The sequence below is a fragment of the Bombyx mori genome, chromosome 11 (assembly GCF_030269925.1).
Source record: "Bombyx mori chromosome 11, ASM3026992v2".
Taxonomy (NCBI): domain Eukaryota; kingdom Metazoa; phylum Arthropoda; class Insecta; order Lepidoptera; family Bombycidae; genus Bombyx; species Bombyx mori.
Genome location: NC_085117.1, coordinates 11496477 through 11506821, shown reverse-complemented (window position 1 = coordinate 11506821; position 10345 = coordinate 11496477). Strand labels below are relative to the sequence as shown.

Here is a 10345-nt window from a genome sequence, read left to right as displayed (position 1 = left end):
TAAACAAAATCTAAAATGAAACGAATTTAAAGTGAAATGAGGAATTAAGAAATGAATTCCAAATATCAATGAAATTAAAAAAAAAAGTTTTCTCTGTAATACGTCATGACAATTTCACTATAGTTTAATTGTCGTGAATTTGACTCATCCAGGAAAATTTAAATAATGCAATAATTGATAAGCTTGTCTGTACTAGTATGTCTGTCTTTATATTAAAAAAAGTGTGTAGAGTTGAAGTTTGAACCAAAACAGTCTAACTACAAAAAAACAATTTACCTACTTCATGAAGGAAAGTGAAAATGCTATTTTTCAAATCAGTTTAAATTTGATAAACGTAATGTTTTTTTTTTGGATCAATAGCAAGATATGCATTTGTTCTAAGTTTCGTAATTTACAAATTTTGAAAATTATACAAAGAAGGTATATTTTTTTAATTTCAAAATTATGCCTTGTAGATATTACATGTAATTATTGAGCTTTCTGGAACTAAGGTACAATCTCAGTTACTCGCCAGTAGACCACAAACCACGTGTTTTTTCCATAAAGTAAATTAAATCAACCGCAAGGGACAGTGACTTCCACGTCGGAAAGGCATCACATGCCTTTTTTAAGTATTTTTAGATTGGTTTGTTTCCGTTAGGCTTGGAATCATACATTTATCATACAACCCTATGCATAGTATATAGGCATTTCTGTACATCTGAGCATCTTTTAATAAGTAATTTATAATATGAATATAATTCTGAGACTTGAAGAAAATATATTTTTTTATCAAAGGCACCCGAATTTCTGGGTTACCAGATCGTAAGTGTTCGCAGTAATATCAGGGTCGCACAGTCAGTCAACACACTCCCTACCACTAATGAATTTCTTAAGCCAGGCTTGCAGGAAGATCGATAGTAATTTATTTCAGTAATGGATGGTACATGGCAAAGATGATCTCATAAAAGGCACTATGGATGAACGGTTACATGTATTAGGGACGGCGTCCTGTTGCTATGGTTAGAGAAGATGAAGGAATAATCTAAAATAGGCCCTTATTTTAATACTATCGTTAATTTCTATTTCAATGAAAACATTAAAATCTTCATGCTATGAAGTTTTTTTTTTTATTTGGTCAGGAGGAAATCGCCGGACTTCCGCCCTCCACAGGGGACGGCGCGCGGAGCATGTCGGAGTCGAACCGACTAAAACCTCCTGTCGCTCAACAACAAACGTTCAAACCTCACATGAGACAGAACTCATGAAAAGGCAAAGGGGGAAAGTGAAGTGATGCTATGAAGTAACAAAATTATTATATTAACATTCACCGGCTAAACTTAATTTTACGAGTAACTATGCGTGTAGAAATTAAAAGCTACTTATAAAAATCACATGTGTGATTTTTTGTCTCTTAAGTGTCAAACTAGGCGGTTAATCTTTCCTTTATGGACCATCGATTTATGGGGCGGTGAGGGGGTGGGGGAGGGAGGGGTTAAAGGCTTACCCCCTGTACTATCCCCACCCCGCAGAGCCCCATGGTTATGGACATATCCATGGTTAATGTTTTTGGTTAGAATAACACTATTTAGTCAAACTCGTAGGGATCTTCTCGCTCTCCCCCAGTTTGAGTCTGTCTTATCGCCGGCGCTGCGCGAATAGCGGCCCTTCGGTCTTTGCATGCCGAAGCACGGTCACTCATGTTCCGTTCCAGCGGGCGAGGATTGCTGTCCCTCCGTGCTTCCGGTTTTTTATATACACTCTAGGGGTAGGGCAAAGTGAGTTGCTCTGATTCGGTTTTCGATATTTTTCGGATATTCTTGCAATTTTATTACTAAAACACGAGCAATTTTACTATTGTTATGTTTAACCTAATATAATTGATTAGATATTTTATTAGAGACAATTAAAAACTAAAAACGCTATAAAAATTGCGTCATTTCACGTCCCGTTCCACAATGTTAACAAATACCTACCTATTCATTAAGTTTTGTGTAAAAAAGTCAATATATTTGCATAATACAGCAACAATTGCTGTGTACATTAATTACACCAAATGTATTATGTGAATATATTAAAATATTAAATATATTTAGGTAAATCACATGACATCAAATTGAATAAAATACGCCTCTACCGTGAATGGAACGTGAACCGTCAACTTTGACGTATATCTTCGCCATTTTCCCAATTAGTAAGAAAAATTTTAAAAAATATATCTCGTAAGCCGTGAGTTTCCACAACTTGAAACCTTGCACTTAAAAGAACCGTTAGCAGATAGGGAGGATCCGAAATGACGTGTTTAGGGCGACGTCGACTGTTCGGCTCGCAGGATCGGGACTGTAGTTACCGGCGGCCACAATGAGAAGGTTCTCGTGTCGTGTTGAAATTTCCGAAATGGCGCACTGATACTGAGTGTAGATACATAATGATGGACTCTAGGCCCATTTGGTGTGGAGGTCCACATTTCTGGGGCTCCGGCAGCTATCCTGCAAAAACGGGATTACGGTATTATTTGAAGAGGTTTCAACTGTGTGTGGGCCGCGTGAGCGAACACTACACTTGCATAGGTCATGACCGGATGTACCTATACAAGTTTTTTAGAGTGTCACCTTATTTCTAAGGGACAATTTACTTCGCTTGCAAATCATAGGATAGAGGAAGCTTTCTGTTAATGAGTACTATCTACAAAAAAATATGAACTTTTAAATCGACGGACCAGAAAGGAAAGTTGAATAGGCAATCGCTTAATTAACAAATCGACTGTGTTATAGCTTGGAATAGCACCACCCCATCTTCTCGTGATGGTGTCGTAAAGCCGGCTAATGTATTGCCGGAGAACAGCGGGAGCGTTACTTGAGCTTGCTGCGATCACCAACTCACACTCACACTTTGGGGGTTGATGCTTCCCGCTTCCGTAGGTTTAACCCGCGATTCCCTACAAGTAACCCCTGGGTGGTGCTAAACGGGAGCCGAAAACACAATCGGTGGTAGGACCTAGTCCGACTGGCTGGCGACCACCCTCCAACTAGAGTCTGCCGCCAAATAGCCTAGCTGTGTTCCGGCATGTGGGTTGGAGAGCCAGTTCTATTCCTTTCCTTTCCTCCTCCTTGTTGGGGGTGAGTCTTGGTGATACTTGGAACATGCAGAGCAAACGTGCGCGCAAGCCCGCGGGGCGTGGGTTGCTGACGGGGGTATAGGGAGACCCAGTGAAACGGTGCCTGCCGCCGCCCGCCGGTCAGTAGGGGACCTGAACCTGGGTGTCACAACTAAACTCCGCCCCAGGAAGCTGTCCCGCCAACCGGTGTAAAATCCTGTCATGCGGTCGTCGTGCCGGAGTCGGAGACCGGAGTGGATCCCGGCGATCGTATGCAGGGTGGACTGGGGGCCCTTCCATGCCCTGCGTCAGCTTCTCGCGCAACCCCGGATCGAGTGTTCATTGTGCCCTGCGCTTTATTCAGGTATTGCCTTGATCTCACCTCTAGCATCCTACCTCTCCAAATCCTTACTCTCCAACTAAAATTATGAAAGTCGACAAAAGAAAAAGAGTTTTTTCGGCGGATCCCCATTCCACGTTTAATGTGGATTTCAGCAATGTCAGGGGCCTACACAGTAACCTTGACGCCGTACATCACCACCTTGAGACGGCGCAGCCTGCCCTCTTTTTCCTGACTGAGACGCAGATATCTGCCCCGGACGATACGTCGTACCTCGGATACCCCGGCTACGCATTGGAGCACACCTTCCTGCGTAAAGCCGGGGTCTGCGTGTTTATCCGGGAGGATGTCTGCTGTCGTCGGCTTCGGGGCCTCGAGCAACGGGACCTGTCCCTCTTGTGGCTACGCGTGGACTATGGGGGCTGTACCAGAGTCTACGCTTGCCTGTACAGGTCTCACAGCAGTGATGCGGGGTCAGCTCTGTTTGAGCATGTACAAGAGGGGACTGACCGCGTGCTTGAGCAGTACCCATCTGCGGAGGTGGTGGTCCTTGGTGACTTTAACGCTCATCACCAGGAGTGGTTGGGGTCCAGAACCACTGACCTCCCGGGTCGGGCTGCCTACGATTTCGCCTTGTCCTACGGCCTCTCACAACTGGTGACACAGCCCACCCGTGTCCCAGACATTGAGGGGCACGAGCCTTCTTTGTTGGACCTTCTGCTGACCACTCACCCAGCTGGATACAGTGTGGTGGTCGACGCTCCACTTGGATCGTCTGATCACTGCCTTATCCGTGCTGCCATACCACTCTCTCGTCCTAGTCGTCGAACGACGACCGGGTTTCGAAGAGTTTGGCGGTACAGGTCAGCAGACTGGGATGGAATGCGTGAATTTTACGCATCCTACCCATGGGGGCGGCTCTGCTTTTCCTCCGATGATCCTGACGTCTGTGCGGACCGACTTAAAGACGTGGTGCTTCAGGGAATGGAATTATTCATTCCATCTTCTGAGGTGCCCGTTGGGGGTCGCAGCAAACCCTGGTATAATAAAGCCAGTAGGGATGCTGCACGCCTCAAGCGATCTGCATACGTGGCATTTAATGTTGCTAGGAGATGCCGGGATCCTGATATCTCGGAGAAAAGGCGGAAATTTAACGCCGCCTCTAGGTCCTATAAGAGGGTTATTGCCAAAGCGAAGTCGGAGCACGTTGCCAGAATTGGCGAGCGACTGAATAGCTATCCCTCTGGGAGCCGTGCTTTCTGGTCGCTAGCTAAGGCTGCAGAAGGTAACTTCTGCAGGTCTAGCCTTCCACCACTGCGTAAGTCCAATGACAGTCTGGCTCATAGTGCGAAGGAGAAGGCTGACCTTCTGGTCAAGCTCTTTGCCTCATACTCGACTTTGGATGACGGAGGAGCCACGCCGCCCAACATCTCCCGGTGTGACAGCTCCATGCCTGAGATTCGCATCACACAGCGTGCAGTCAGGCAGGAGCTTCGGCTTCTTGATGTCCATAAGTCGAGTGGGCCAGATTGCATCCCCGCAGTGGTTCTAAAAACATGCGCCCCTGAATTGACACCCGCGCTAACGCGTCTATATCGCCTCTCGTACAATACGAACAGGGTTCCGTCTTCATGGAAGACTGCTCATGTCCACCCCATCCCCAAGAAGGGTGACCGGTCGGACCCCTCGAATTACAGACCTATCGCGATAACTTCCTTGCTTTCCAAGGTGATGGAGCGAATCATAAACATCCAACTTCTTAAGTATCTTGAGGATCGCCAGCTGATCAGTGACCGGCAGTACGGTTTCCGTCATGGTCGCTCAGCTGGCGATCTTCTTGTATACCTCACACATAAATGGGCTGAAGCCTTGGAAAGCAAGGGCGAGGCTCTCGCTGTGAGCCTTGACATCGCGAAGGCCTTCGACAGGGTCTGGCATAGGGCACTTCTATCGAAGCTTCCAGCATACGGGATCCCTGAGGGACTCTGCAAGTGGATCGCTAGCTTTTTGGATGGACGGAGCATCGCAGTTGTCGTCGACGGCTGCTGCTCCGATACCATGACCATCAACGCTGGTGTTCCACAAGGTTCGGTGCTCTCCCCCACGCTTTTCATACTGCATATCAATGACATGCTATCTATTGATGGCATGCATTGCTATGCGGATGACAGCACGGGGGATGCGCGATATATCGGCCATCAGAGTCTCTCTCGAAGCGTTGTACACGAGAGGCGATTAAAACTTGTGTCTGAAGTGGAGAACTCTCTGGGGCGGGTCTCCAAGTGGGGTGAACTGAATTCAGTTCAGTTCAACCCATTGAAGACACAGGTTTGCGCGTTCACTGCGAAGAAGGACCCTTTTGTCATGGCGCCGGAATTTCAAGGAGTATCCCTGCAGCTTTCCGCGAGTATCGGGATTCTGGGGGTCGATATTTCGAGCGATGTCCAGTTTCGGAGTCATTTGGAAGGTAAAGCCAAATTGGCCTCTAAAATGTTGGGAGTTCTCAACAGAGCGAAGCGGTATTTCACGCCTGGACAGAGACTTGCGCTTTATAAAGCGCAGGTCCGACCTCGCGTGGAGTACTGCTCTCACCTCTGGGCCGGGGCTCCCAAATACCAGCTACTTCCATTTGACTCCATACAGAAACGGGCTGTTCGGATGGTCGATAGTCCTGCTCTCGCGGATCGCTTGGAACCTCTGGGTCTACGGAGGGACTTCGGTTCTCTCTGTGTTTTATACCGCATGGTCCATGGGGAATGCTCTGAGGAATTATTCGAGATGATTCCTTCATCTCCTTTTTATCATCGCACCTCCCGCCATCGGAGCAGAGTTCATCCATATTATCTGGAACCGCTGCGTTCATCGACAGTGCGTTTCCAAAGATCTTTTTTGCCACGTACCATCCGGCTTTGGAATGAACTCCCCTCCACGGTGTTTTCCGAGCGCTATGACATGTCCTTCTTCAAACGAGGCTTGCGGAGAGTTCTTTATGGTAGGCAGCGGCTTGGCTCTGCCCCTGGCATTGCTGACGTCCATGAGCGACGGTGACCACTTACCATCAGGTGGGCCGTAGGCTCGTCTGCCTACAAAGGCAATAAAAAAAAAAAAAAAAAAAAAAAAACATTCCTGCCACGAAACTATAATATATTCCTTTTAATAAAACATAACGTACATACATTATATAACACAATTGAACACGTTTGTATGACACAGACAAAGTTTGATAAAGTTTGGTAGGTAGACGAGCATACGGCCCACCTGATGGTGAGTGGTTACCGTCGTCCACGGATTTTAGCAATGCCAGGAGCAGAGCCAAGCCGCTGCTTACCATTAAGTACTCTCCACAAGCCTCGTTTGAAGGAGGATATGTCATAGCGCTCGGTAAACACCGTGGAGGGGAGCTCATTCCAAAGCTGGATGGTACGTAGCAAAAAAGATATCTGGAAGCGCACTGTGGATGATCGTAGTGGTTCCAGGTAGCATGGATGAACTCTACTCCGGTGGCGGGCGGTGCGATGGTAAAAACGAGATGAAGGTATCATCTCAAGCAATTCCTCAGAGCACTCACAATAGAAAATTAAACATGATATAAACGTGATTACCGTTTTCGTCGAACTCGTCAATTACTACGAAGAGTGCGAACTAGCCCATAGACACAACCCACTGAGTTTCTCGACGGAAATTCTCATATTATAATCGCGGTCGCATAAGTAACCCGCTGATCGATGGTACGGGCCTAAGCCAAATGATCATCAACAGGACTTGGTATTGTATTTGTTGAGTGTTCGTTTCCGTTACTTGAGACGGTACTGTTACTGTTAAATTATGAACGTATTTTTTTTATGTTCATCATAATTAATTGAGATTTCGACTTAATATTTGAAGACAATACAAGACGGGCCGTGAGCTCGTCTGCCCATATAAAGTAATAAAAATAATCCACTAAAATGACACGAATCAATGCGATCACTCCACACATGTCCGAGAGATGTGATATACTGCCATAAGCCTATAGTCATATTTCTGTACGATGTTTCCCAGAGCCCGTATCGTCTTTCCACTGACGCCACGGCGTGGAGACTGTTCACACGAGCTGTCGTTCGAGAGAAATCAAGGGACTTGATGCTCCACTTGAACCTTTCTCGGGTAGCTTATTGACGTTGATAACGCAATTGTAAATAGATAGCCTTTGCTTTGCTTGTCAAATCACTAAAATATAGACAGAAAGATTGTGCAAAGGTATTTGACCTGTCTGAAATACACCTAATACTTTAGTGTGTGAGTTGAGACACCACTTATTAATAATTAATCTATAAGTTTTATTCCCCTAAAAGTCTAAAGGAAAGCCCGGCGTGCCCGTATCAAACGATGCAACTGTATTGGTGTTCGAATCCTGAAAGCGCTATTTTATAGTTTTTTTAAAGAAATAAATGGCGGTGTTCCATTTATGATGTCGATGAGCTCAAGCAAATAAACCACTTGGGTCATGAGTTTGTCTGCTTATTTATATAATATTAATAATAGTGGTTGGTACTAGGTAAGAAATATCCACGTTAACCATTGAAGTTAAAAATATATGCTTTAAAAGGCTTTTTTTTTAAATTGACTTGATGTATTGTTACACTCGCTCATTGTCAGAAGAACGTTAGTGATGTCAAAAATATACTCAATCTAATTAACTGCCAGCTCTGCTCAAATTCAAGATTGTAGTTCTTAGTGTTATCAAGTACAAGAAAAACCTCTCAACCGACTGTAATGATCCGTGAAAAAAAGAAGAGAGCTCAAAATTAAGCATGTTCCATACGTCCCGGTAATTAATATCTCATGCGTTCAGAAAAACTGCGTCAAAGTATTCGATATCATAACGTCAGTCAGAAGAGCTACAGAGCTATGTGTAACGCGATCTGCCGCCAGGCGCACGTGCCTGCTTCATTTGCACTCAATCTTAATATTGCAGCTCCTATGCATCATTTCATATTCACAACAGTTTATTTACTTTTTTGTCCATCAATCTTCAGACTGCTAATTTGTTGACGTTTTTTAAATGTACGGTGTTTGCCTTGTCGCTAGAACATCTGTAATAGTTTAATTTATACAGATTATTTAAGATCAACATTTATACTAATCAAAATGAAATGATGATAATTATAATTAAATATATCCCATTTTATTTCATTTTCTTGATTTCATACAATTCGTGAATAATATTTTAATACAATGTTTTTGAGCAAATATTACGTAAAACCTTAAGATAATTAAAATTTACTAGCAACTATAGATTTCATGGTTTAATATTCCGTAAACTAAATTAGATTCACGAGTTTCAGATTAATTTTATTATTAAAAAAACACTTACTTGTGTGTGACCTTAATTCGACACATTTATTACCAGCAAGAAATATCATAATAAGTATTTGTATTGTATGAGTATCGTAATCAGTAATGGTAAATATATTAATCGGGTTCATTAGCGGCGGTCGCGAAAATGTGAGAGCGATAAGATAGGGGTAGGAACAAGGGAGGCTTTGTATAGTAGCGGGCGTGACCCGGGACTTCGCCGGAAACCCAGCCGCTGTAGGTCGGTAATCTTCGCAGACATCTGACGAATGCATATTACAAACGTATGTAGAGCGGATTGCTGGAAATTTTAATTATAATTTAATGATACAAAGCAATTTATTTTAATGTTGCCTTGTCAAAAACATTTTCTTTAATTATTGTTTTGAAAATTTTCGATAGTTGTGGATACGATAGATGCTTTCGTTGTTTTATTATTCACTTTATCTTTCCCAACTTCGTTCAAAGGACGGACACTTTTTAATTAACCAACGAATCGTGAAATGTTTTTAATCGCGTGATACTTTTTGTAAATTTCCGACAAAAACTGGTCGGAGTTCCTTATTACACACAGGTCACCAACAGCAGCTTTATACTACTATCTACTCATTGGTTTGAAATAATAGTAGCCTTTTCCTTGTTTACTAACTATACATGCAAGAAGTAAATCTTAAGCGACAAAACCTTTCAACTATGTATTATTCGTTAGTCGACCTGCTAGCTTATTTGATAGAATAATTTTATTTAGCCTCTTACCTTGTGAAACACGTTTGTTTTGCGGGATCGGGGCTTCCAGAGCGGGAGACTGCTAAGACTTTAATAAACTTTTATAAGAACTTTGGTTATAGTTTTAATCCTTTACAAAAAATTACCGGTTAAAAACCTGTCAAAATTTGGTCAGTTAAAATAATTCACGTGGCATCAATTTATATGTTCCCGCCAAAAAATCTTAAATGTTGTCAGTAGAAATGTTTGGTCAGATCATTTGTAATATTCTTATTTTCAATTTGTTGAAATTGTTTTATAATTTAATACCTGTAATCCTTGTTAAGGTATTGTGATATGCATAGATAGTAAATAAAGTGTGCAACAGGATACTATTATATATTATGAACTGCTCATGTTTCTAACTTTTTGCCCCGGTTGAAATAAGTACCTATTGTATGTTTTTTTAAAAGAATGGGCTAGACTGATTTGTTAACGTGGACTTGAAACAGGCAAATTTTAAATGAAACACTTTTTTTGTGTAATGGCATATAAGTCACTTATAATTCTAAATAATCACAACAATTAAAAACTAGGAAACTAAAAACAAGTTACAACAAAAAAATATTTCACTCGATGATGGCGAGAAAACTGTACTTACATAGATCAGATAGTTCTTTAACATTTCATTCAGTACGAAGTCTTGAATTTTTAAAATGATCACAATTAAATCTACGTAATAACTTTGGAAACTGAGAAATATGAATCTCAAAAATATATTAATAGATCTTGATTGCGTTACTTAATTAAAAATAATTTTAAAATAAAACATACAACGGACCTTCTTATAAAGCATTTTGAAGATAATAATTACCTACTGTATCTTA

The 10345-nt window shown here is 42.5% G+C and overlaps 1 long non-coding RNA gene across 1 annotated transcript; it reads left to right on the top strand.

The window, feature by feature from the left end:
• The first annotated feature begins 113 nt into the window (after window positions 1–113).
• LOC101744285 (uncharacterized) lies at window positions 114–1375 on the top strand. Its single transcript, XR_210001.5, has 2 exons — window positions 114–420; window positions 1122–1375. It is a non-coding gene; the product is annotated as an uncharacterized LOC101744285 (long non-coding RNA).
• Window positions 1376–10345: the final 8970 nt, after the last annotated feature.